General features: G+C 36.7%; 1 long non-coding RNA gene across 4 annotated transcripts in view; it reads right to left on the bottom strand.

Annotated features, from left to right (window-relative positions):
* Positions 1 to 17,750: 17,750 nt before the first annotated feature.
* The window catches only part of LOC310894894, a 35,726-nt gene continuing 26,490 nt past the window's right edge, over positions 17,751 to 26,986 (bottom strand). For all 4 annotated transcript variants that reach the window (XR_014580265.1, XR_014580266.1, XR_014580267.1 and 1 more), the window contains one exon: positions 17,751 to 22,843. This is a non-coding gene — a long non-coding RNA (uncharacterized lncRNA). The remainder of the gene's footprint in view (positions 22,844 to 26,986) is intronic.

Genomic DNA, 26,986 nt, shown 5'->3' with positions numbered 1-26,986 from the left:
CTAACCTACTGGATATCAAGTAGCTGGAAGTACTGATAACTTGTTACTGAGCATTTGTGCAAAGCGTTGCAAAACACAGTTTTCTTGTTTACTGTTGGTATTCATTAACTGAGTATGTGCATTGTCTATTAATAATTTTAATTATGATTATTGATCTGATGTGGAAGAAATGTACAAACACAGCAGAAATTTCATAAAACTTTGGGGAGGGGGGGTGAAGACTTCAGAAATTTTACAAAAGATGACATAGTAATCCTCAATGTGCAAGTGATGGCACAAAGACGGGATGGAATAAATATCTCTCCCAACTAGTCAGCAGGAAGAACAAAAAATGTTGGGCTTTAATTACAGCCAGTGTATTGTAGTTGTGGATTCCTGACAGAAGAACCTTGGAGTACTGAGGTATATCAAGGCTGGGAAATCTCTGTTGGTAGGCACTTTTAAGAATAGACAAAAAAATAGCAGGAATTGTGGATATGTAGGGACAAATATCTGAAATAGGTGACTACACCAATTTCCATCCAAACCTGTATTCTACACAGATCTTGAGCCAAGGTTAAAGCTTTGCCTTCATGCAGCTTTTCTAGCACACAGTGTGGAACAATTGCAGGGAGCTACTCTGTGTGATAGAAATGATTTTACCAAGAACATTTTTCTCTGGCTCTCTGTCTTCTGGCCCTGACTTCTGCTTTTTCTTGCACTAGAGAATAGATGGGGAGCAATGAGTACTCATGGAAGTAGTTTCTGTCAGCAAGAACATCCTTCTTTTTCCTGTTAACTTGTATCAAACTTTTATTTATTTTTAATGTCAAAGACCTAAACAGTCTAGAGAAACATGGGTCCAAAAGTCATCTAATTTTGAAGTGTAGCTTCTTGTCCAAATGTTTTTACTTTGCTGGCATACACCTGCCAGACACTACCTGCAGCAGAATTGGAATCGTAGGATTAATGGATACAGCTCCAAGTTCCTTCTGGGGGACTGGGGTGCAGGGCTCTGGTCATTTGTGATTTATTTATTCTTGGTTCTCTGACAGTATAGCAAGAGCTAAGGATGTACTAAAACTCCAAGACTTTTGAAAACCTTTTTTTTTTTTTAAAAAAAAAAAAGTAGACCTTATCCATTCCCCCCCACACAACATAGCTAAAGAATCAATGTATGTAGAATTAAAGATGACAGAACCATAAAAAATCCACTGATTAAAAAAAAAAAAAAAAGAGTAACCTCTAAATATTGTGGTAGTTTTTCATGAAAGAGAGAGAGAGAGAGAAAGAGAGAGAGAGAAAAAGAAAGAGAGAGGGAGAATCTGTTTGGGTGTTTTTTTTTCCATATGGAGAAATGTGGTGATTAAAGATTTAACTTAATCCTTTCAGATGACAATTCACTTTTCATTTCCCATTATAAATCATTGGATTCTGTTTTTCTGTATGTGATTGTAGAAGGTTTTAATATTCACAGCTATTACAGTTCTTGAGCATTAAGTTTTTCTGTCCTTTGGGGAATGTTTTTTCACAATATACTTTTTATTGAAGAACACTTTTTTTTTCCATATTAGAAAGAAAAGAAGTAGTGAATAGCTTATATTCTCTGTCTCTAGTACATATAAATCAATGAGTTTGTTAGGTTTCTTTCCATGCTTTTCAGAAAAGATCTTTCCCCCAAATACTTGCTGTTTTCTCAGAACATGATAGAATCATTCTGTATATATCTATATATCTTTAACCGTACATTTCTAAAAGGAAAATGACCTGCAGTTGCATGCAGGTATCACTAATACATATCCATGAACCCAGAAAGAGTGGCCTGTGTACCCTCTAAGACTTGGCTGACAATACCAAGCCAACTGTTTCTCTCCTCCCCACCTACCCTTTAAAAAAAAAGTAAAGGAAAGAGTAGAGGCCAGTATAGCTCTGTAGGACTGAGCAGTGTAGCAGTGAGGAGGAACTATTAGTAATGAAGAGATGTGAAGAAGCAGTGGCAGGTATTGGGAGGAAAAAAGAAAGTGAATAAAATAGTGGGAAACTTTTTTTTGCTAAGGTTAGGAATCTTAGCACTGATATTTCCTCTGTCCTTTCTCCAAGATAAAGTTAGGTGTAGGTAAAGTATTTCTATGAAGTATTTTTGTGTTTGTGTGTTTGAAATATGTATGTACATATACACATTAACATACATATACATATACAGATTTACAATGCAATGCAAGAAAGTGTCTTTCCTAGTAGCCAGTAAACTCATGGGAGCAGGAGCATAACGTATGTGAGGAGCTCACTGTCATAAGTACTGTGAGCTAGAAGATACATTTCTAGTGCTTTAAGATGAAAACATATCAACCAAACATTGGAAAATGCTCTTGACATTGAATTTGGAAGTGTTAGTATGTAGACAGAAGGGGTCATATCTGTCAGACTTTTCAGCTTTGCTGTATCAGTCCTTGCCATAGCTTTCTGCTATTGATCTAGAAATTCCACCTTCAGGGGACTTAAGATCCATCTCAACATTTTGTCTTTTTTTTAAACATCTTTATCATAAATACCATCATACTCATGGATCAAACACAATCTCACATTCAACAGTTCAAAGTTAAGATATTTATCATAAAAGGTGTCCTAAAAAACTAATAGCAGTGAAATAAATCATTCACACTACAGCTTACACTTACAAAATGAGGGTATATTTTCAGAGTAGTAGTCAACTATTAAAATGGACTTTCTCAGAGAAAGGAGATTTCCTTGGACCATAGGCTACTGCTAACATAAGTGGCACAGATTCTTAACTGGTGTATAAGACATTCATTAAAATCCGTGAAGCTATGATGATTTTCTTCTGTTGAGTATGTAATCTCTCCTTATTACCATGGGGAGATTTAAAGCAAGATGCTCATGGAACGAAAACTTGGACAACTAGCAAAGAAGCATTGCTGTTGTCTGAGCCATTGGGAGCTGCATTATGCTTCTCTGGATGTGTATTTTCTGCTTATATTTGCTGAATAGAGCTTATCCCCAGTTTTCTAGCTGACTCAAGGGTCCTTTGAAAAAATCAGGCAATTACAGTTCATTGTAAGCAAAATATGTTTCTATCTGAATTTCAAAATGGCAGAGGAACAATATGTCCACATTTCAAGCAATCTGACTTTTGGATAATCAAAGCTAAAATAATTGAGATTAGCATGTATCTCCTAGTTGTGTTTGGTCTGTTTGCTTTTTTGTTTGCTTTTTTAAAGTGTTACACTGCATTATTTCTCTCATCTTTTGGACTTTTGATCAAAAAGACAGCAGTGATGATTTGCCAGTTCTCTGTTCCCTTGTGCCAGGACAACAGAGTATTATATCCTCTTCACTACGTTTCCTTCATTGGCAATCTGCTTTAAACAGTCAGAAAAATCACAGACCAATCTGGTATGACTTGGAGGTAAAAGAGAGTGAAGGATAGAATTTGATGATTTAATTTTTCTACTGGCATTTTTTATTTCAGTGATGTAGCATCTCTCTTTGTTGTTTCATATTATACTTTGGTAATAGTTTTTCCAAGGCAGCTGTTTTCTTGAACTGTTATTACTAAAACAGTTAAATAAAAACATTAGAAATTAATAATTTTTAAACATTTGTTTAGCCGTAATTTTAATGTAATTTTCTGCTAAATTTAAATGTTGCAATGGCTTTTAATTTGCTTAATTTGATCAAATTTCATTTTAAAACCTGAGTGTTTGTGCACTCAGAATTGTACTTTTAATTATGCCTCTCTCTCCCTCTGCTAGGAAGTTGCAATATACATGTGGTTGAAAGCTAGTCACATTTGTTTAGGATTACAAACAGGTGAAGTTTTCTTGTGATAAAAACAAACAATTTTCACTAGTTCTGAGAAATGCTAAACCTACTGCTGTATATACATTTATGTACATTTAGGGAAAGATTTTACCTAGATAAAGTTTTTGCTTTTGAGTTTTATCCTTTTTATCCTCACCCTTCCACACGGAAAATGGTTACCACATGGTAACTATTTTCAGAACAGGTATGAGGAAATTAGGCAAATTGGCCAGAAGCCAAATGTTTGTCAGAGATGCACCAAATCACAGGCAACAACCATGACTTTCGGACGGTGACTACAATCTAGCCAATTATGACTACCTGCCAGTATCTCCCGAAATTAAACTCTTTGAATACATAAGGAGGTACACTCCAAAAACAACAGAGATTGAGCACAAACTGCAGCCTTTTATTCCAGATGGGGTGCACCATCTCCTCTCCAATGTCACCTTCTGCTATAAATTCCCAGAAAAATTACCTCAAAACCCTCCTGACTTTGCTGAGGGCAGTATCATCCTGGCTCCTGTATGCAGGGACTGGCTTTTATCATGTTGTTCATGGTCTCTGCCAGGTCCGGCTTCCAGAGTTGCCTCCTTTCTTGTCACCTTGGCCCCTCCATGGGGAATAATTTAAAAATGTTTTTTGTAAAATGAACTGAGGTTGATCTTCATTTGGTCTTCTGAAGTGATGCTTTACAGAGTGATCCCAGATAACAAATGGTAGAATTAAATACTGTAAACACACCAAAATGCAGAAGAAAGATGTCAAGAAAGATTTGATCAGTCCACTCTGCGCTCCCAGCTTAAGAGTCCTTTTTTGTTGATGTTTAAATACTTTAATCTCCCTTATTTTTCTCACAGAATGTAAAGACTTCTGACACATTTCTGAGAGTTTTTAAAAGTACAAAGAATGGTTCTATGTCTAGACACCATTAGCAGTTACTGAAGTACCTAGCTGCCTTTGATTAGACTAGTGACATGCATGGGCAGCCAAGAACTGGGATGGGAAGTAGACAGGATTGAAAAAGTCAAGGACTTGTCAGCTGTAATACATTTAAAGGTGCCTCCCACCCTACCTCTATTCAGGAAAACTACACAATTATTTCTGAAAAAAAAAAAAAAAAATTGTTTTCAATAATAGAATTAATGAAAAAAATCCTTTGCAAAATTGATATTTTTCTTTCTTAAACCTACCATTTCACTTACTGCATGCTTCTACTGGAGCCAGCACATGTAAAACTTTATCTTTTATTTCAATTAATAAACCTATCATAAGGACATAAAAGATTGCTGGTCAGGAAAAGGCCACATGCCTCAGTAAGACTGTGTCCTTTAGATTTATTTTAACCTCACCTCTCTGCTTTGTAACTATATCATTTAACCCCTTTGTCTATAAAAATGTCTTTGCTGGCTCTTAAACACATTTATTCTGTTTGCCATCTTATTTCATATGTTGCCAAGTAACTAAGACCACTGAAGCTAAGTAGGTCACCTCAAAAGTTCCCTTTTCCAAAGAGAATAAATTTAAACTTTTTTTTTTTTTTTTTTCCTCCTCCTTATAAGAACAAATTCTCTGAAAACCCAAACCCTTCGTTGGCAGCTTTCTCTTACATATTCTCTGGAGCAGTGATATGTTTGGGATGGAAATAAAACCAGATTTGCCAAAAGACATTAACTAACTTGCCTTTCCTTTCTTTCCTTTGCATGGAATATGTCTGCCAGTTTGTCTTTTTTTTCTTTTTTTTTTTTTTCTTTTCCCTGATCTATCTGGTTATCTCATATGCTGTTTTGATTTGTGATCTTTTGCAGAATCCTTTTCTTTTTCAGCTCTGATGGCTTTAGGGCTTTTTTTTCTGATAAACTTTAAATCATGGTCAGTGAAGTACACGACGATCCATCAATAATATGTATGGTCTCTGTTCAGGGTCATTGTTAATTTCAGAGCAAAAGGGTAGGATTTTTTATTTTATATGTAATTATTGAAGTTGAGGGGAGAAAAAAAAAAAGTATACATGGCACAATCTATTACTCTTGCTTTAGCCTTAGCCTAAGGCATGAGCTTTTGATAATTCCATAAGGTTTGGTTAAAGGAGGGAGAAGAAAATGCATGACAGTAAATGCTTTTTATAATTTGTCCCTTGCAAAGGCTCCTGGGATAATTAGTATCAGTCGCTTCAGTGATGGTGGCTGTGTGTGGGATGCCTTTTATACTGAGGAAAGGAGATCGCTTAGGTTTACACAAATAATACGCAGTAAGTTCAATTAATTGTCCTGGAGGTGGTTATTTGGCCGTTAGGAAAGCGGTCAAAGATGTCAAAAGGGGAAGTGGCAGGCAAGAGGAAGACATCATTCTAGCAGCATCAGTCCAGCCACAACTGCCCACTCATCTGGGGTGCTGGTGAGCAGGCACTGGGTAGCAGGTGCAGAAACCTCCTCGTGGCCACAGCACTCCCATCCTGCTCCATATGCTCAGTATGTCTGCTCCACGTGTACTGGAGGTCGCACCACAGGAACAGAGAGGTGCCGTATCCTGCCCCCTCCACTGATGCCGAAAGATGCCAAGGGGCCATTCCCGTCATCATGGCTGGGTGGCATGGCTATGACAGCAATGTGTATCAGCAACATTGTGTCATCTCCCGCTCATCCTGTCCAAATGTCCTGGACTCCAATCTGGATGACACAATCATTCCACGTTGAGGAAGGAAAAATAAGAATAAAATGTTTCCTCACTTGGTACTTAATACACAAGATGGCTTACTTGCCTGAAACAGACATCCAAAACTACCTGCATCCCTTAAATAATTAAGGGTCTGTGACACCTTTGCAGTCTTCCTGGTGAGAGTGGGGTAGAAATGCAGTGAACGTAAGAAGGATCCTGTTTACTACCTCTATCTATTTGTTTTCATATTTGTGGGAGCTTTTTTATGCTGTAGTACAATTAAAGCTATCATTTATCATGTAAGTCATAAGTGTGGCTTAGTGAATAAATAAGTGTTAAAACTCAAACTACTTTTTTTCGACATGAATACAAAGAGGATGTCAAACATGATGCTTATCAAATGAAAATGTGATTTTAACACTATTTTGCTGAGGTTATGGTTTTTACATTACTTTGAGAAAGTCACATTTATGGTAAGGAAAAAAAAAAAGAAAAAGAAAAAAGAAAATGTCTCTAGATCTTTCTGGCTTTTATAAATAAGTAAACAGGAGAATCCTATGCGGGTGATGTGTGCTAACAGGAAAGACAGATGCTTAAAAGTGTCGAGCTCAAAAGATCTAATCCAAAGTCCAATAAACTGAAAGAAATGTCCTTTTTTTATCCACTAAATGTCATATATCTGATTTTCTTTTTGCTGCTTTCCTTGTCTCTCAAAATGACCAGAAAACATAGAATATTATCAGCTAAATGAGGAAAACAGTAAATTGCATGTCCTTATGTCTTTTTTTTTTTTTTTCCCTGTTCCTTCCATTGTTCTTAATCTCTGCTTGCCAAAGAGTAAGTGAGTTGGTGACTTGCAGGAAAAACAAAATCACTGAGGACTTAGGGACATGCAGAGTACCTGAAAATATATCTAGCTCTTTTTATTATTATTATTATTATTATTTAACTGACTAGATTTCGAGCTGACAGCATCTCTTTAAATATATTTAGTTGTCTGGACGTTTGAAGCCTAAGGTCTCAGTTGCACAAGACTTTACAATGTGACACTGTAACATGTCTCTTTGGCATGCTAATTGTTTCCTTCCAGCTGTTACAAGAGCAGCTGTAGTACATTGTACACACAAAGCAGCAGCAAGGGTGCAGACCTTCTCATTATCTTCTGCTGATGTTTCTACTACCTCCAGGCCTAAGGTCCATTTCTGAGGCCCCAGTGGATCCTGCTAAAAACAGATGCAGAAAGGAGAGAAATTCAGGTAAGCATAAAAGTTAACCTTCACAAGCTTTTCTGTGACACTTGCCAAACAGTTTGACAGTATGACACAACTTTTCTTTGATACAAAAAGGAAAGAGGAAATTAATTATTTAGATATCTGATGTGCCAGCATGGCTATGGCTATGCATACAGCAACAGCTACAGGCTACCCTTGAGAGCAGACTCCATGTCAGCAGTCCAAGCTAGAGTGACCCACACGTTGCCATGCCACAGTGCTGTATTTCACTGATAAAACCTGTTGCATCCACACTGCACACCTGTTAAGACCATGCTACGGAGAGCCAAGATTCTTTCCCTGCTGTGGGCCAAAGCAGTCCTTTCTCACATTCCTGCCCCAACCCACTAACCTTCTGACCTCCCCTAGCAGCCTGCATCAGTAGCATGGCTCAACAGTTCAGCGTGACCACTGATACCTCATTCTGCTGGCTTACATTTTTTGACTCATGGGAAGAAGAAAGACACAAGAAAACCTCATGAAGCTGGCCCAAGGATGTGACAGATTCCCCACTGTTGGAACCACAGGCATCAGTAAGTTCACCATGAGGATCATGGCACCATGACTGACACAACCAAGCTAATTCTCCTGATCATTATCACACTGACAGCATGATACAGTTGTTAATATTTGGTATGACTGAAAGCAGCCTCTCCCCTAAAGTACAAGAGCTTCCTGCCCCTTAAGGGCAAGAATCCAGAGCTCTTAACTGTAGGATCTTGTGGGCCTTTAGAAGAAAGATAAAAGAGCTGTGGGCAAATAGTTTCAATAAATAAATAAATAAATAAAAATTAACATACATAATGATTTATGGCCAGCTGATGCTGTCTCCAGAGTGTATCAGTAACATGTATCTAACAGAACATCCATCCTGGTACAAGAAAAAAATGGGTGCATCAGCTGGCCATATTATCCTGTTATCAGTCAGTGACCTGATCTCTTCACAAGGGTATTTATACTGTTGTTGTTATCGTGGATCATCATTGTCTAGAAGGCAACAGCTGATGTGTCTGAAAACATCTCAGTCATACTGTGCTGGGGACACAATATTCTGGTAGAGCAGCTGATTTTTCTGTGCTGTAGACAAGGGATATCTGAATTTTCCAGGGGATAGTTGTCTGGGAAGACATCTCACTGCATTTAGTGCTAGTCAGCAATGGTATAAGAGCCATTTAGCATGGCTCAAACATCCACACAGGTGCACCAGACTTTTCAGTATACCAAATCCTAGAGTACTGTATTCAGAAGCTATAATCCTTGCTGAATTTTCAAACAGTTTGTAAGTGTTCATATAAAACATTGGTCTTCGGTTTCTGTCTTTGCAGACAAAGTGAGTAATACATTTTAGAAAGTTTTTCTCATTACCTTAAAGAGCCACCAGAGGCACTGCACAAACAGATCTTCAGCAAGCAGTAAAACCTGAGAAAAAGGAACTGCTCAAGAATAGCATGTTTTTTGATAACCTTTTCTCTTAGTCTTGTTCAAACTCACTCTTGCTTTTCAGCAGCAGTGGAAACTTAATAAACAGGTTAGTCTATAACCTGGCTTGAATATACTTGTGAAAGTATAGGCTCTTTTAAGTAAAAGATATTTTATCAAGCATTTTTTGATAAAGGCAATGAGAAAACGATTCCCTCAATACACATTGTAACTTGAGTTCCTTCATGTTTCCAGCTTATGTTACTTTTGTCCCAAATTATCACAAAAGCAGACCATATAACAGTATTAATGGGCATGCAGTGATACAATGGAATATGGACATGGTGATATTTCACTGATGTTGAATTAAACTCTTAAATTAATAGCCATGACTAACAAATGCTTTTTGTCGACACAGAATCTTTCATTCCCAAATTTGAAAGCCTTCAGCAAAGTGGAAGCTGATGTTATCCTTTTTCTAAATAGTAAGAAAATGATACACATGGAGGTTAAGTGACTTATCTGATATATTTAGAAGGAACATTTGTGATAGAACCCTGCAGAATAATTGCTGGAGCTGACTTATTGAGGCTAAACATTTGTCTATGTCTTAAGAGAAGGTTCAGCACCAAGGAAACTTCCAGGGTGAGATGCAGCAGATATGCAAGTAATCTCTTCCATGATGGTCCCCTTGGCAACGTAGCCTGCAACCTTAGGTATCGGTAACACCAGGGGAGCTTGGTGTGCTGACTCTGAGAGATATAGCACAGAGGGTGGAGTGGAGTGAAGACACTGCAGCCAGGCTCTGTGCTATCACCAAAGGGATGGGGAACCTGATGGTACTATGGAACTGAAAGATTGCATGGCCAGCCCTTAGTCTAACAGATAACCAAATCTGGGTGAACTTTGCTCATTATAATCTCATTATAATGAAAAAACAGACCTCCATCCAAAGGCTACCCACCTCCAAGGTGTGACCACCCCTCACTGAGCATGCACTCTGAATTTCTCTGAGTCTATACCCTTAAACAAAAGAGATAAAAGTTTATACCAATCACAACAAAGACACGTATGACTAGAGTTGTTCAAGCTCCACCTAAAAGTAATATAATTGTATAAAAATGGCTCAAGAGAGGAGAAATGTAGGGGAAGGTACCATCACAAACAAGTTGAAAGGACATCACTGACTTCTGGGATCATTCAATGGGCTGAAGCTGTCTTCCCCCCCCCCCCCCCCCCCCCCCCCCCCATCCACCAGGGTTGTCTGTTGGGTGATATTTGAACTCTGAGTTATACTGAGTGCTCCTGTGGGAAACCCAACATTCTCTATAGTGTTGTTTTATAAGTTAGCACACATGCAGTTGGTTGTGTTTGTCATATTCTTGGTATTTGTATGTACTTTGCAGACAGTGTATTTATCACCAGCAATCCAAAAGAGCTTGTATTCCTGTTGCTTCAAAAAACTACACCAGTCATTTACTAGACTGAAAGTGTGTTGCACTATTTGTGAATCCATGATCGTGATTAATGTGACTGGACTTATAGTGCTGATTGTGCTGTTTGTGCATCTGTGATCATGATAACTTAATATAATTTAATATACTGAATGCAACCAGACTTATAGTACCAAATTAGGCATCACTCAGAATCTAAGCCTAGCCACCCCCAGCCCTTTTGATATCTGAGGACAAGCTGGAACACAAGGGGGTTTAGGTCCTGCCAAACTTCCTTACCCTTTAATGCAACAAACCCACACCTTCAAGCAGCACTGCTTAATTGTGTTTTGAGCGACTATACAAATTGAAGTTATGGAAAGGTTTTACTTAGGGATTAACTGCTAGTCCCAAGTGAATTTACAATGTTTCAGCACTTTATATGGATCAAACCTACAGCTGCACTAATGTACCACTATCAATAATTTCACTTGCAAGCAAGATCAGCTGTATCTCTTTCAACATGTCCATGCAGCTCAAATCAGACTGAGCACAAGTTTTATTATAACATCCTGAGCAAAATAAGTTTAAGGGTTGTAATGTTAAATATTGATGTTTAAATGAAATCTCCACAATTCTTATGCCACCTCATTGTTTGTTGTAAGTAATCTGTGTGTGGTATGGCAACAAAACCACCCTGTTTTGTACTGATATGCTCCATTCACTTCTACAAGATAGAATCAGAGCTACTGAGCTGTAACTATAATCTCTGTATCAATAGCTAGAATGAATCCTTTTTATTTCAGCAGTTTGAGAGATCCAACAAGGTTGTCACATGAGGTTCTGCTCTATACAATGCCCTGTAGCTTAAAGGAGCCACAATATACATCATTATGACATGTATAAGTAGTACTGTTGCCTGAAAAATATTGATTTGCTTTGATAACTGACATACTTTATAAGTAGCGTAAGTAGTTCTTTCAATGGTGAGGGTAACTACTTACAAAGCAGTTTAAATTTTTGCAAATTTATCTGTTGGAAGATTTTTTGATACTAGATTCTTGGAATATACTGAAATGGATATTTTCAGTTTGTGGATCATTTGCAGGGTGAGTTGTTCCCTTTGTTGTGTATGAGAAGTGATGGAGGTGCAAGATATTGCCTCTGATTCCTGATGGGAATTCCTGTACAGCTTGTAGAATAGCTTTAAATCACATGAGTAGTGTCCATTCTTCACAGGACAGTTTTCACCAATATCCTGTCAAAACTTCTCAAAAACCATTGAAAATATGTATCCTATTATTTACAAATATATTTTTTTAAAATCTCAGATTTCATGGTGATTATAAATTGTAGCAAACACTTGTGAAGCCATGGCTACAATTTGTGTTCATTTTCCTTTTTGACCAGTTGACATGCTCTATTTTTTGCGCATGACTTCATATTTATTACACAACGTACTCTGTCTTTATTTAGTAAATGTTCTGTTGGCTGATAAGTAAGCACACAAACAGACAGAACCAATATCGTATTCCTGTCTGCAGAGTAGTCTTCAGGAGTTCACTCTTGGATATTCTTTGACTGCTTTCACAAAGGTGAAGGCTGAATGACAGAGGTGACTTATCTTGACAAGAGATGCTGCTGCTTTGCAGAGGACCATAAGGAGGAAAAACAACATAAGAGAATCAGAACAAAGATTTGATTTAGTTTTTATTGTACATACAGTGAATCTGAAATGACATTTTCCTTTGAAGGCTGCTTCTACACTGCCGCCAACACAGAACTGACAACGAGGTGTAACTTATCCACAAGAGAAATGCCAGGCTCAGCATTTCAAACTGAAATTTAGTGTGTTAAGTGTAAGTAACAATAACTGTGCTAGCCACTTATCTGTTTTACCATTCAGTGCAGTGCACAAGATCTACCCAGATTTATATATTTTATACTTAGTATCTAGACTCTACATATTATGTCTTGTCTCCTTGCCCTTTGTGCTTGCCTTTTTTTTTTTTTTTTTTTTTATGATCACAGGTAGTTTTGGACAGATATTTTTTCTGTTTTTCACGTGAGAGCGCACTAAGCAGTGGAGCGGGGACAATAATCACCCCTGCATTGGCTAGTTCTTTGGTCTATTGATGATCACACAGAAGTTGATAAGTCCATTTAGGAGAGTATCTATAAGAAACTTATGAGAAAAAAAATATCTCTATATAAATTACACACATAATGGTCATTGATTCCTATTGTTTTAATTTCCAGGCAGATTCTGTACACATTGATTTATATTTTGTGATTCTACTTATCTTATATAAAGGTTTTGAATGAGCCCCTTTTTTCAAGAGTCAAAGCAAGGTCCTACAGATTAGTATTAAGAAAGAAAAAAAATATTTCTTTGACAGTGGAGACTTTCTTGTCATTGGCTGAAAAAAAGGGAAAAATATTTCTGCTAATAAAAAGAAAGTTTAAGCTAAATTACATTATAATTTAAAATTTAAGAGTAATTTATAGCTACTGGCTAAAACTACATAATATAATGAATTAATTTTGAGCCCAGGAACTTTACCGACTTGGTAAAATATCAATATGAAATTTAAAAAAATAATATCAAGATATTGCTGCCAGGGTAGAGAGCCTGTAAAAGAAAGTCACGCAGATGCTCACGTACCCAAAAGTCAGGTCACTGAAGTACATCAGAACAACCAGCAGGTGGATCAGGCTGCTAGGATTGAAGTGGCACAGATGGATCTGGACTGGCAACATAAGAGTGAGTTATTTATAGTTTGGTGGGCCCTTGATACCTCAGGCCATCAAGGCAGATATGCAACATACAGGTGGGCTCTTGATCGAGGGGTGGACCTGACCATGGACACTATTGCACAGACTATTCATGATTGTGATATGTGCTGCCATCAAGCAAACCAAGTGGTTAAAGCCTCTCTGATGTGGAGGACAATGGCTGAAATATCAATATAGGGAGGCTTGGCAGGTTGATTATATCACAATCCCACAAAGCTGCCACAGCAAGCACCTTGTGCTTACATGGTGGAAGCAACCACCAGATGGCTGGAAACATATCTTGTGCCCCACGCCAGCTCCAAAAACACTATCCTGGGCCTTGAAAATGAAGTCTTATGGTGACATGGCACCCCAGCAAGAGACAATGAGGCAATGGGGCTCATTTCCAAAACAACCTCATAGACAGCTGGGCCAAAGATCACAGTATACCATATCCGCTGTCATGTACCAACCTCTGGGAAAAACAAATGATACAATGGACTGTTAAAGACTACACTGAGAGTAACGGGTGCAGAGACATTCGAACCTTGAGATACATATTTAGCAAAAGCCACCAGCCTTAGAGGATCTGCCAAGCGAGCTGGCCCTGCCTAGTCAAAACTGTTACATACTGCAGAAGGGTCTAAAGTCCCTGTAGTGCACACATGGGGAAGACAGGCTGGGATATTCCTGCCTCAGGCAAAGGCAAACCCATCCATGGGACTGCTTTTGCTCAAGGACATGGGTGCATTTTGTAGACAATGCAGAAGGATGGGGAAATCTGATGTGTACCTCAAGGGGATTTGATGCAGGGTGAGAATAACCAATGATTTGAACTGTGTGATGTTAATTTCTATCTAATATTGTATGTCATCACTCCTGTGGTTACTATACACCATATCAATGGTATTACAGTAAGAATCACACAGCTTAATGATGAATGAGTTTTTATGGAACCAAACAAAATGCAGCAGTGATGGAACCAGGGCTGGCCTCAGCACACAACAATTCAATACCACACACCATCTCTCCTGTCCTGAAGGACTGTTATGACAGATGGAGCCCAAAGTCATGGACTAAACAAACTCAACAGACATTTTAGAGGGATGGCCAATAGACTAAAGGAATGATATCTGTTTATATATATCAAAGGGCAGGAAAGGTGGTGATTAATTGTGATGTATTGGAAAGTGTGGGACCTGAGCATGACATAAATGGTATGGAATAAGGGGTGGATATTGTCCTGGTTTCAGCTGGGATAGAGTTAATTTTCTTCCTAGTATCTGGTATGGTGCTGTGCTTTGGATGTAGGATGAGAATAATGTTTTTAACGCACAGATGTTTTAGTTGTTGCATGGAAGTGCTTACACAGAGACAAGGACTTTTCAGCTTCTTGCAATGCCCTGCCAGTGAGTAGCCTGGGTGTGCGCAAGAAGCTGGGAGGGGACTGAACCAGGACAGGTGACCCAAACTGGCCAAAGAGATGTCCTAGACTACCTGGCGTCAAGCTCAGCAATAAAACTGGGAGGGTTGGCTGGGGAGGGGAGGCCGCTGCCTGGGGATATGATGGGCATCGTTTGGTGGATGGTGAGCAGTTGCATTGTGCATCACTTGTTTTGTATATTCTCTTATCATTATTATTACTATTATTATTTTCCCTTCCTTTTCTGTCCTATTAAACTGTCTTCATCTGTACCCATGAGTTTTTTACTTTTTTTTTTTTTTGGTTTGTTTTCTGATTCTCTCCTGCACGCCACTGCATGGCGAGGGAGTGAGCAAATAGCTGTGTGGTGCTTAGCTGTCTGCTGAGTTAAACCACAATTTCACTTATTTTTTAGAAACTTTCTTCCAGAGTGCAAAAGGTAAACACAGGTCCACCTAAGACCTAAAAGGCAAATAGTTTTAATTATGCATATGATGCAGAAGAATCAATTAAGCAACAGAGAAATTGCACTATGACTAAGGTCAAGTAGGCAGGACAGTGGCAGGATAAGGAATAGAACTCTTTTTCCTTCTGCAGCTGCCACACATACATGAGATGGAGATTAAAAAGTAATTAGGAGAAATATATTGAATTTGTATTGCTAATGGACTACAGAATTTTGGCTTTCTCTTCTGTGTTCCAGAAGAGCACAGAGGACTGATACATATTCGCTGGTAGGTGCAGGAGGTAGCTCAGCTGTGATGCATCGATCTGTGTACCACAGGTTGCAATTGTTTGTTATTACAAATTTTAATCTGAAAGTATGGCTCATCATACTTTGGCATACTGAGACACACATTTGATATTTGCCAGAAGCAACTGTGCTCTGGTGTACACAACACGTATGCAAATAAGCAACAATTTTATGTGTGGAAAAACATTACACAACTCTATAACTAGCCTGTTATTTGCCTTGCCTTATTCTTGACTAAAATTTTATATCCTACACAAATAAAATCTGACATATAACATCACACTTTTTACAATTGTGAGGCGGCAGCAGGACCTGAGTTTAAGCTTTCTCACTTGGTGGAACAAATTTTCATAAAGTGTCCATTCTATTCTTGTATGTACAAAATAATGCAACACTACTTTTACCTGTGGCTGCCTTGTGTTCTCATAATAATGTTATTTTTTTAAATAACTTAGTATACGTAAGTATAATTTAGTAGCATACCATAGACATATGTTTGACTATATATGACTTCAAAGAGGCTTATGACAAATTCTAACAGCTGTTATTTGCCACACATGCTTTAGTTTTCAGGCAGACATTCTGCCCAGGAATGGCAAGGAGCACTGTGTACTGCCATGTTTCCCAATCTTTTCCTCTTTAAAATGTTGTCATAAGGGATTCCAGACTACATTATGACTATTCATACTGTGGATATCATCCTCCTGTTTTAAGTCTTTCGGAAAAGTCAGCTGCCATCAACTAAGAGTATGGAAGGGAGCAAGGCAAATGGAAAAAAAACTGAAAAGTTCCTTTCCATTCTTACTGGTATCCAACTAAGGAAACCTGGAAAACAGTTTTAAACAGACAAACAAATAAATGTTGTATGTATTTTCACCCTCTGTTATTGTTCCTCTCCGCATCCCCCCCCCCCGCCTTTTTTTTTTCCCAATCAAATGAATACAGAGAAGGTAAAGTGTAAATCCAAAATTTAACAATACAAATTAAACGGATTTTTTTTATTTGCAATGGAAAAGTATTCTCTTACATTCCAAAAATAGTATTTCAGAATGAAATGTTCATTTCAAATGGTCTGAATAGAGAAGTGTAAAATTTCATAAACAAGTTTTCTACATGGAAAACTTCACTGCATATTATAAATTTGCATTTACACCAGTAGGCTGGATGTGGCTGAGTGTCTGGACCTGCTAGAGAGTCCATTAGGTGGGAACTGCTGCTTGTTGTGTATCTGAAACTTGATAGTTCATCTGAATACTTGCAGGACAGTGGAAAACCCCTCCCTTCCCACTTGCAATTGTTCTGTGAATACAGCCATGCAGTTTCAACTGCAATACAGTTATGGTAATAGAATTATAGAATCCCTACTTGGACGGGACTACAAGGATCGTTGTGTCCAACTGCTGGCTCCACACAGGACCACCCAAAAATCAGAGCATGAGAGCATTGTCCAAATGATTCTTGAACTCCAACAGGTTCCATGCCATGACCACTGCCCTGGGGAGCCTGTTCCAGTGCCCAACCACCCTCTGGGTGAATAATCTTTTTCTAGAACCCAGCCTGACTCTCTCCACTGTCACAACTCCATACCCTCCATTCCCTCAGGTCCTGTTGCTGTCACCTGAGATCAGTACCTGCCCCTCTGCTCCACTTGTGAGGAATAATACTAATATCAGTGATAACCAGAGATAATACTATCATGCCATTTCCTGCCCAAGAAACTATCCTAAAGACTGTTTCTTAAGAATCAAGTTTGCCTGCCATCATGTAACACATTTTGTTGGAAGTTCCAAACATATACTTTTCATATAATACTAAACTTTCCTTGAACTGTCTAAATGGGATTAACATTAGCAAAAGATATCAGAAACCAGCATTTTCATTCAAAAAGAATTCCACTATTTCAAAAGCTGTTTCCATTATGATCTCAAAGCAAAATCTTAAACTTTTAATATTTGCTTTAGAATCATAACAAATGTGCTAACCATGATTGCATTGGAGGAAAATGTGTTTAACAAATAAATGAATCTACTTCCTTGCAGTAAAATACCATTTCTCAGAGAAATTACAAAATGAAAAAATAGCAAACTTATAATTTAACTAGTAACAGTTCGTGTTTTCATTATATGAAAGGTCCAGCCTTGGAGGAGATGCAATATTCTGCATGAAAAACAGCAATATTATCCAATAAGACACGTGTGACATCACCTTGGCCTAGACCGAGCAGATAATCAACAATTATAGGATGCTGTAATTTTCTGAAGGTTTTTAATTAAAATGTATTAATCTTGTTATTTAGAGGATTCTGGTGTCAAAGACCTCAGGAAGAGAAAGATTGTAATAGACTTATAAAATTTGCTGTTAGAAGGGGAGATAATCCTGAATAGATAAAAATTTTAATGTTAAAATATTAACATAATTGAATATGATTATTGTAATATTTGAAAAGTGAAGGACTGGTTTAGGGATTACAACATTAATGATAATATTTTAGAACCACTTCTTTTGCTAACATTTGATGGAATAAAATTATCTGTTGCTTGCCATATCATGGCTCTCTGAAGTGCCTTGAAACGTGGCACATTTCTTCTTGGAGAAAGGTTAAACTAAGCTCAAAGTTTGATCAGTGTTCGGTACAGGAACTAATTTTCTTGTCTTTCTATTTCTTGATTGTAATGCTTTGTAGCAACCAAATGTCAATAATAGATTCCTTCCTTAGAATATAAAAGGTCCACATTTTATAAAGTAAATTTTCATTTCACATACGTAACACAATGTACAGACTGGTTTGGGTCAATTTGTACTGTATTTGCAATAGGAAGTAATGGGCAGATGGTCATTATTCTTAATCTAATGGTTTGTTAGGTTTGAGAAGAATATGTAAGTAAAGTCAATAGCTAAAAGAGGCATAAAATGTAAACAAAAATATTAGGAAAAATAATGTTAACTAGAAGATACTGTGGGATTTGTGAACATGTAGTGTCTGATCTTGGAAACAGTGTCTCATTTTAATCAAAATCTACTTGTCTTTAGAGATGGGCATCTACAGAGAGAGTTTAAAATTATCATTTATGATTAACAAAATAGTTCTTAGTACTGTTTCAAAAATGAATGGTGTTGGCAGAAAAAAAAATAATAATAAATAAATAAATAAAAATCCATGAATCAAGGAAATAGACGCATGCAGTGAAAACTCTGAGGGGGTTAGTTATTCAACAGAATTTGGCTGCCCTAGAGGAGACTGGTGTGGATCAAAAAGCTATTTAAGTCAACCAGAATATTTCCAGTGACTCAGTGGGAATTAAGCCAGGCTGTGGGATTCCAAACAAGTAGATATGTGTGTTTTGATGTTTGTTGCAGACTCCTACTGGTATCTCCAGAAATCTCTAGCATTGAAGTAAAACAGAAAATCAGTCATGTTTAAAACAAAATTTGCACTGTAGTTTGCAAAGGCCTGATTAATTGGGTTTTGGTGTTGGACATAGGAAAGAATTTGTGTCTTCTCAGAAAAGAATTAGATTGCAATCTTTCTAATATCCCTGCACTGCTATACACAAAATGTCATATTTAAGCAGGGGGACTGTGATTGTGGTTTGATTCATTTATTTATTTTCAAAATGGAAAGTATTAAATTTTAGCACCACTGGAGTGCCCAAATGTGGTGATTATGGTTAGGTTCGTTTCCGTCACCTGTAGCGAGCCATGCCGTGAGTCCTGTGCCATTGGTACAGTCACCATGACCACAACTGGCACGATGCTCACGGGCTGCAGTGCAGAGGATGTGAGGGTGCAGGGTCATGGGGAGAATGTCCTCAGTGCAGTTTGGGCTGCTCCTAAACTATGCCAAAAGTAAAAGCTTCTGTGCAAGTAAGTAGAAGTAAGTAGAGTAAGAAGGAAGGGAAATAATATTGACACAGAGGGTTACCTGAGACCTTTGCAGAGAGAGCAATTTCAATCATGAATCTAGCAGTGTGGGACCCCTAAGGGCCGGAACAACTCCTGCAGGAAGACAGACATGAGGTGTCACTATGAGAAAGAGCAGTTTAATCTGATTCCTGTCACATTACTGTCACTGTAAAGAAAATAACCACCCTTATAAGAGAGAATGGTTACATAGTTATGGTGGTGCTGACTGGGAGCAGCCAGGAGGAATACCACGAACAGCCTGAGCAGTGCCTGTTCAATCCATGGTGTGTCCTCAGCTCTGCTGCGTTACGAATTGCTCCCAGAGATTCCTGGCATTCAGTGCTTGGCTGAGAACTACCACTGCCAAGAACTCACTGACAGATTTTTGTAAAACGTGTAATCCACACTATATAGTTCGTACAGAATCCCTCAAAGCAATGCACACAATGACTCTGTGTTACATCAACCTTGTATCTGTATATTCTGTATGAACTTAATCTTTTTTGTATATCTTCAGGTTAATTCTTTGCTGTACTCTGCATCTGTGTGAGCAATTATTTTTCCTCTGGCTGCATAATTGCTCAGTTCTTTCTCTCACATTATCCAGCACTGTGAATTTAATTACTCCTGGTCTTGAAGTAATTTCTGATTTATCCTGTTAGCTGTGCTCCCGGGTGGTCCCTCATGAGCTTAGAAGTGCAAGGGTTCAACTGTCTCAATAGTGTCGATCTAATGTAAAGCCGTATCAAGCAATTCAGTAGCACTGGCTGTGTTTGACTATAGAACACAGCTGCATATTTTAAGGATAATTTTGATTCAAGACTTTTTGTTGTGGTGAGAGGGAGTTGGTTTTCTTTCCTCTATTTGATTGAGTTCAGCTTTTTTTTTTCTTTTTCTTTTCCTTTTTTTTTTTTTTTTTTAAGAGCGAAATAAAACATGCAAATCAATTTGCTACTCAGTATTCATTCCAGTAAAAAATGAGGCAGTGAACTGGAATGAATAAGAAAGGGGTGAGCATGTCTTGTGTGTGTTGAGAGGCTAGAGGTTCATTCCCTCAAGACGATATGAATTCTCTTGCTTTTCAGTGAGTCAACATAGCAATTGTGCACTGCCCTCAGGGTCTGCAGTGGTCTGCTTGGTGGGGCAGAAATAATTTTTTTTTCATTCATGTTATTCTTAGGAGCCCTCTTTGTTATCCTCTCAAAGGGAGTCACCTCTGGGCTAAAGTTTTGGTCACTAGGGATAACTGCATCCAGGATGAGTACAGTTTTGCCAAATACAAGAAATAACAAGTTTGTCTAAAAATAATAGGATACCTGAAAAGGATTGAGACTTGTTTGACATTCTTCTCTCTCTTTCTTTGGACCAGTTGTAGAGTGTTAAGATTGCTTCACAACCACAAAACCTAGGAGTGTGAAGGAACAAATCTTTTTCTATAGAAGCATGACTCCAGGAGGTGGGCCTGCGAAATATACAGTCAGTGGCCAGTGGAACAAGTATAAAAAAAAACTCACAAAGAAATCATAAAACTGCTAGTCCTCACCCCTGTGTAATGGTCACTGGAGATATCATAAGCACAGGCTTGCAAGCCTGATGTGGCTTTGCCTGGGATTTCAGATTCCAGCCCAGACTGGCATCTTTCTGCCCCGTTGTGGTTGCCTAAGCAGCCTGCAAGTCGTTGTTTCATGAAGCATGAAACTCCATTTGTAAGCCTTAAAGTCCAAAGGGAAAAAGTAAGAGATAAAATGCTGTGTGTATTCTAGTGGAAAAAAACACCTATGCAGCAATTTTTTTAATGAAATTATTTTGATTAGCCCAGGACTATGCAGTGCATGCCATGCACTTTTCTGTGAAGCCAGCCTAACAGCTTTAAAAAGGTTTGAAAGTTATCCTCAGCTGGGCATGACAAAAGGTTTTTGTGTTTGTTGGTGGTAGTTTTAATAATTGCACAGAAGGAAGACTATAGTTAATTTAGGTTTGGTGCTAAAATACTTCATTTTTCTCTTAAAAATAAACACTTTTTTTCTTTCTCGAGTTTCCCTCTATTAACTTTTTGAAATCCCATGTAGCTGAAAGGAACCTCCTTTGTCATGGCTCTCTGGAGAACATTAGAGAGTGACAGCAAGAAAATGAAAAATGAGGGCATAAGCATTTTCCATTTCACCTATAACCAGGAGTTTCCAAGTTCTAGTTATCTCTGAGGGTCGCTTCCAATCTTAATAATGTCCAACGTTAGCCATTTTAATAGTTACATCCCTGAAGTCATTTAAGTCATTTGCCCATGTAATTTCTATTTTTTGCTAAGAATTGCAAGAGAAAGGGGCAGGGGGGGAGGAGGAGCACAGCACATGGCACAGGTTGGCAGGAGGTCTGTCACAGAGATAATGTTACCCTGCCTCTCAAATGTGGGCTTTGACTGCTACTCAGGAACCTGAAGGGCTGCACGGGTCATTGCTACTCTGTTTTTCAAGGTCCAAGTACAGTTTTCAATCAGATGAAGGAAATCAGCTAGACACTTTCAGGTCTGGACCTCTCATGATTCAGCTGTTTTCATCTTCATGCTTTGCTATAGCAGAGGTCTTAATTTAGGGACTAGCTTCATAAAACTCACAGCTTAGTTCCACCATTTGCCCAGCCTACATCTGGTATATCCAGTGTGTTCAGAAAGTTGGCAACAAGCTCAAAACTGCAGCCAAAGTTTTGCCTGTTGCAAAAAACATCAAGAGATTGGTGAGAAGATTTAAGGGTTTGTAGAAAGCAAAGTCCATCTCCACATGTCTATAGGGCACATCCCATTCCCTTTTCTGTGCATAATCCCTGATTGTACTAAATAATTTTTCACGTCCTCTGAAAAGCATTGTAAAGGAAGGTTTCTGATACACGTGCCCTTTATATTCATATTTCAAGGTTATATGTTAACCTCATATGCAAAGTTTAATTTACCACTTTGAAAACCACTTAATTATTTACACTTCTTTTCCTGCTTGCCCATATTTTATTTTATTTTTTTTAGATAAGTAATCAGCCATGTTAAGGGGATTTCTTTCTTCTATGTTTTAGTCTTTCAAAAATAAAACTTTGGATATTTAATAAGAATGAACATTATGTAGCAACAGCAACAAAATAACAAAACAAACAGAAGTGGAAACGCGAAGTCACAAGGTCCTTTCGCATAATGTTAAGGGGTAAACAGGTCTTCTTCCAGACATGAAGCCTTAGTGAATATCCAGTTCAGCTGTAAAGATGCTTGGGTAATGGAAATACACTTGCTTGTGCTCGTCTTTATTTTTTTTTCATCCACAAAGATGACGCTTTGAAAAGGATCTATTTGAATGCTTTGAAAAGGATCTATTTGACACAAATCTTGCTTTTCTCTTACTTCGGTTTTCAAATAAGCAGCCAATGGCTATGGGGCAAAGAAACAAATTATTAACATATGTGAACAAATGAAGTCTATAGAATGTAAATACTCGGTCATTCACTATTGATGGTTTCTGAATATGTCACATGTTGATAATAATTTTAGAGCTCTTTTGACATAATTATCTTGGATAACATTAGGCATCTCATCCTCTGTATAATATTTCTCATGTTATTATTATTCATGACTTTCAAACATTGATTTAAAAATAATATTAAAAAAAAAAAGAAAAGGAATAGCTACCACATAACTTCACCTGTGAGAGAAAAAAAAAGAAGAAAAAAAAATTTGTATGGTTATTACTAAACTTATTCAGTTAATTAGAAGATGTTAGAATTTGTGTTGCTTGTCTCTTGAAATACATGTGAAATTGTTACCACCTGGATGGTGTAAATATTTACTTTTTGTTGTTGTTGTTTTTTTGTTTTTGTTAAAGTTAAGAACTGATTTTTTTTTTTTTTTGTGGGTTCCGAGTAAAAATGTAGGATATTTGTGTAAGTATCAGGAACATATGCAGACAAGAATATGAACAGAAAAAAAAAAAAAAAAATTCTATTGTTAGGAAGCAAGGCTCAGGTTCAAAGATGTGTTTTTTGATTTTGTCACTGTAGTTGATGTTGTTGCTTGTTTGTTTTTAATGATTCAGTACAAGCCATATTATCAATTTCACCCACAGCTTCTTTCAGCATCTTTTAACTTGAAAAAGTAAAATTTTTAGTTCCACAAAATGAACAAATGAACTGGAAAATAATTTGAACCCTTTCTTTTTTTTTTTTCCCCCCTTTAAATCCTTTCTTGAAAGGTGTTTTGTTTGCCAAATTTCCTTTATAAATATATATACATATAATTTTCAAAAACAGAGCTTAACGTGTAGAGAAGACAAAGAAATCAAACTGCATATTTCAGAATAAAATCTATATAGTATATAGAAACAAATTGTGGTAAAAACAAAGAGTGAAAGCATGCTTTTATAATCTTATGGTGGATATGAATAAACACAACACCTCAAGGTTATGCATACACTGAAATTTTTTGTTCCGGAATGCCTCATAGAGACAAATTCTTGGATTGTACAAACAGTTATAGATCTGTTGGTTTAGATATTTTCCACTGGTTTGTTTTACCCTTATGGGAAGACAAAAGTCATGCAGTTGTAAGTACATTCTGAGTGGAGAGAGGAACAAGACAGTGGAACACTGGATTCACTTTCTTTGATAGAGAACCAACTCATATTAGAATTTTTTTCTGCCATGCCTATCTGAAATACCTTATTTTTGTTCATTCTTACTTTGGTCAAAACTTCAGCAACATAAAAGCTGACACCTGTATTTTTAAGGAATACTTATGTTCTTTCTCTGCATAAATGAACAAAATTAATTCAGGCTTTTATTTAATAATATTACATTTTCATAAACTATAGCATATTAGAGTGAACAGCTAACTAGTAATAGAAAATAAGATAGGGTTTAAGGACTAATTTTTAATTTTAACAACATCTCCCTTTCTAGCCCAATTTATATTTTATTATCTTATAATTTTAAACAGCAAAATGATGTATGTTGTTGTTTCTGTTGTTCTTTGCTTGTTTATTTTTTTGTACATGTAATTATTAAAAAAACATGGCATCATATAGAACGCTTATACAACCATTTCAAACAGAATAGCAATAAAAGCCTCAGAAAAACACAGAAAATGTAGAATGACACTAAGGTACAATTTCATACCTTAAGCCACTCTGGCATAATGAAACAAGTTTGAGACAAATGTTCAGCTTTTGCTCTGAATAAAAAACACACTGATGTTCAAATTACTTTTAGAGAAATATAAGATTAGTATACTAAGTTCTGTACATTTTTAAGATAAATCAAAACCCCCAACAACAGTGCGCCGTAACCAAATCTTTGGAGCTTTATAATAAATCTGTGTGGCTTATTTATCAAAACTTTTTAAATCAGAAAAGGAAAATAAATAACTTATCCTGCAATCTAGGCTTGATGTCCACATTTATAAACAATTGTAGTTTAATAATGTACTTTTCTTACAATTTCATTTTAATTTCTCTGTGACAAAAAGAGTAAACCACACCAGTGTTTTTTGCTCTCTAAAGATTTTTATTTTTATTTTTTTGTCAAAAAAGCCATTTACCAAAATAATTAGATTTCAAACTAACCTATATATTAGAGTAAAATATTTCTCTAATACATAACTTCCATGAAACCTTTTTCTTTTTAAAAAAATAAAATAAACAGTAAAAAGGTAGAAAACTGTAAGAAGGAAGATTTGGGATATATCCAGAATATATCTGCACGTAGGTCCAGTCAGATACATGCATGTCAATATAAAATTGTAAGACATACATATTCAAAAGTATATTATTGTTTCCATTTGTGTAAACGGGCATAGTAAGATCTTTAAGGAAAAAACAAACAAACAAACAAGAAAACAGTACTTTTTTATGATGCCCGAAGGGGGAAAAAAATAAAAATTATCTTGTACCTGACCTATAGATTGTTCCCATACTGGATTCAGTGTAAAATACAATGTCTGTTTTATGAAATATACTATATACTCTCTCTCTATATAAAAGGTATTTCAGGTAAGATCTTAATATCTTACAATCCATTTTGATTTCAGATTAATATATATATTTATATATAACTGTGTAGTAATATGAGGGAACAACTGTTAGAAACATCTGAAATTCTTAATGCCTTTCAATGCATTTATTTTAAAATTTCTAACAGTGCATTCAGAAGACCAGTAGAGGAGGTTCTTTCTAAAGTAACATGTGCTCTTTACAGTTATATCTGTCTATGAAGATATCAAATATATTTTGGATATTTTGTCAGTTTCTAGAAGCCTTTTTTGTAGGTTTCAAATTTTCACTTTTGTGTGGCAACTTGTGACCAGAGTGCATCCTTCTCACTTGTTGGCTTCCAGAAAAGTGTGGTGAAAATCAGGCCTGTCTTAGTTGAATTTTGCCTCAGAATTCAAAGTCAAATTTCACTAAGATTATAGTCTTGCTTCTATGAGATCATGACAAAACTATGAATGTTACAGGTTTTGTTATATGTTCAACTACAGACACAATTCAATACCTCAACTGATGCCAATAAAAGCCATTGTCAATTCAACCTAATTGATTTTGTGTCCATTTCCATTCTTAATAGGCTTTATATACTCAATATGGGAAGAAACAGGAAGAAAAAAAAATCCTAAATCTTCTAGTGTCAATTTATCCTTAACATAAATATAACTTTATCTCTATAAAAATATCAAATACTTTGCTGAAATAATTTCTGTGAAAAATGAAGATGATAATTTAGGTTTTTTTTTTTTTTTTTTTTTTTTGTCAAGCAATGCTTATTATTTGGTACTAATAGAAATTGTGTGCACACAAAAAATAGCAAAAAAAAATCCCTAGGCAAAGTAATTATGGCAGAGCTTAACTACTAAAAGCACTTTTAAATGAAGACTGGAGGGAAATTAATGCTGCATACCATGGTTATTAAAAGAATGTGGAGAAAAATATCTGTGCATTTCCCAAATGTTTAGTAAGGTGATAAAGTAACAACAATAAATTGAAACATTGTTTTTCCTTTCAAATGGAGCAGTATTCAAGTAGCAATAGAATCTTCTTGAAGTCAAAGTATATTTTAAATAATTAACAGTAAACTTTAAGTATCAGCATAAGTCTGCCCAGTAGCAGAACAAAGTCAGATTCAAATGGCACACAGCTCTTCCTTCTGTAGTCTATTCTTCAGGAACATTTTTTTTTTCCTTTATGAAACAGGTGCTTTGGTGATCAAGACTTCAGTAGTTTTGTGGGAAAACTCACGTCCTGCCACCCTTGCTTTTTCCTTTAATTTTCAAGAATAAAGGAAGAAGAAAATTCGGAAAGAGATAGAATCATAAACCCTTTGCTTTTCTTATGACACTAATTTGCTGATTATTAGCATTAAGGGCATTTGAGGTCATTAGCATTGAGGGCATTTTCAAGGCCAGATCTGGAGGAGCATATTCAATTTTTTTCTTAAACTTGTTGTTTGTCATAAAAAACGTGGGATAATAAAGCAGATGATTTACAGTACAATAAGTATGATTTCTAATTTATTTGTTGGCAGAGAT

The sequence above is a fragment of the Anser anser genome (assembly GCF_964211835.1).
Source record: "Anser anser genome assembly, chromosome: 2".
In the NCBI taxonomy this organism is placed as follows: domain Eukaryota; kingdom Metazoa; phylum Chordata; class Aves; order Anseriformes; family Anatidae; genus Anser; species Anser anser.
Note: the sequence above shows the minus strand (reverse complement) of the source record. Positions and strands in the feature narration are given on the sequence as shown.